Here is a 2,500-nt window from a genome sequence, read left to right on the forward strand (position 1 = left end):
CTCTCTCTCCCCAACCTCTCTCTCTCTCTCTCCCCAACCTCTCTCTCTCTCCCCAACCTCTCTCTCTCTCTCCCCAACCTCTCTCTCTCTCCCCAACCCCGGTCTCTCTCTCTCTCCCCAACCTCTCTCTCTCTCTCCCCAACCTCTCTCTCTCTCTCCCCAACCCCGGTCTCTCACTCTCTCCCCAACCTCTCTCTCTCTCTCCCCAACCTCTCTCTCTCTCTCCCCAACCCCGGTCTCTCTCTCTCTCCCCAACCTCTCTCTCTCTCTCCCCAACCTCTCTCTCTCTCCCCAACCTCGTCTCTCTCTCTCCCCAACCTCTCTCTCTCTCTCCCCAACCCCTGTCTCTCTCTCTCTCCCCCACCTCTCTCTCTCTCTTTCTGCCTGTCTTCTCCTCCTCTCCGACCCCCGCCCCACCCCCCCAACCCCCTGACCAGAGCCTCCCATCCTCTGTGTCCCCACCACCACCCCTCCCCTTCTCACCCTGCACTTGGCTACAGTTTTGGATGCTACTGTTTAATTCCCAGGACTGTCGGCATCGACATAGGTCAGCTCACTTAGCTGTTAAGGTTTCAATAAAATAGACTGGTGGTCAGTTTTTTTGTGTGTTTGTGTTATCGTTGTGTGTGTGTGTGTGTGTGTGTGTGCGTGCGTGCGTGCGTGCGTGTGTGTGTGTGTGTGTGTGTGTGTGCTTTTTCTTCTTCTTTTTTTTGTATCATGCCCATGTGAATGTTCTGACTGCCAATGTAAATCACACTGTGTGTTCAAACGTTGTACCGCCCGTAACAACACACTATGCATTCACTACACCACACCACACCACGGAGTATGGCTGCCTACATGGCGGGGTAGATAAAAAAAAGGGGGGTCATACACGTAAAATGTTACATGTCTGTCTGAGTGTGTATGTGTGCGTGCCTGAAATCTGATTGAATGACATAGAAAACGAATGATGAGTGCCCAGTGGCAGCCGTCAGTCGGCTCTACCCAGGTAGGCAGCCTGTTGTGTAAATGACCCCGTGTTTGTAAAGCGCTTAGAGCTTGGTCTCCGACCGAGGATAAGCGCTATATAAGTATCTAATATCAATCAATCAATCAATCAATCAAACCACACCACACCTTAACCACACCACGCTACACAAGACTTCATGATAGTCAGTCGTGTCCGACTATGACCATCAGAACAGCAGAGGAGGCAACTGCTGTTCCGACTATTTGGGCTAGAATTTGATTATAGTGGAGAGTGTCTTGCCCAACTTACATTCCCACTCTCTCGGCCAAGAGGGTTTTAGGACAGTCGGCGTTGGGGATGGTTCCCAAAGGCCAACTAGCCTCCAAGGCTGCAGCACTAAGAGCCAGTGCAATTTTGCCTCCTAGTTTGAGAGTCATAGTCTTTCACAAAAGACTAAGCTGTAAATGGTTTCTCATTGCTACACCACACAAGACTACATTCGACCACACTATACGACATTGCATTACACAGCATCACACTAAACTACAGTCACTACACTACACTGAACACAATTTCACTGAACTGAATTGTATATTGACACTACGCTAAGCGAAAGGACAGACGGAGAGGGGGAGGGAGAGAAAGAGAAAGAGAGAGTAAAAGAGAGACAGGAAGAGATAGGGTGGGAGAACAGAAAGTATAAAAGAGAGAGAGAGAGGAGAGGGTAAGTAGGAGAGACAGAGAGAGACAGAGAGAGAGGGGGAGACAGAGAGAGACAGAGAGAGAGAGAGAGAGTGAGGAGTGGTGATAGTGTGAGAAGAAAAATGTGGAAAGAGGTAGTGGGGGAGAGAGAGAGAGACAGAGAGAGAGAGAAAGAAGTAGTCAAACGGACATACATTGACAGAGACAGACAGAGATAAGGATTAAAGAGAGAGAGACGGAGGGAGAGAGAGAAAGAAGTAGTCAAACGGACATACACTGACAGAGAGACAGACAGAGATAAGGACTGAAGAGAGAGAGAGAGAGAGAGAGAAAGAGAGAGAGAGAGAGAGAGAGAGAGAGAGAGAGAGAGAGAGAGAGAGAGATGCTGATAACACTGACAGCCAGCCAGAGAGACACAGACACAAACACGCGCGCGCGCGCGCAGACACACACATACAGACACAGGCAGAAGAACAAGAACAAGAACAAAATTTATTCCTTTATCAAGGCGGCCACCAGCCCATAGGAATGGGTCTTTGGCAAAAAGAGTGAACACCTTTGGTATGCACATCATGTCAGTTGAGTATATATGATATAGTCAGTCGTGTCCGACTATGACCATCAGAACAGCAGAGGAGGCAACTGCTGTTCCGACTATTTGGGCTAGAATTTGATTATAGTGGAGAGTGTCTTGCCCAAGTTACATCCCCACTCTCTCGGCCAAGAGGGTTTTAGGACAGTCGATGCTGGGATGGTTCCCAAAGGCCAACCAGCCCACAAGGCTGCAGCACTAAGAGCCAGTGCAATCTTGCTTCCAAGTCTGAGAGGCATAGTCCTTCACAAAAG

The sequence above is a fragment of the Babylonia areolata genome, chromosome 25 (assembly GCF_041734735.1).
Source record: "Babylonia areolata isolate BAREFJ2019XMU chromosome 25, ASM4173473v1, whole genome shotgun sequence".
Taxonomy (NCBI): Eukaryota; Metazoa; Mollusca; class Gastropoda; order Neogastropoda; family Buccinidae; genus Babylonia; species Babylonia areolata.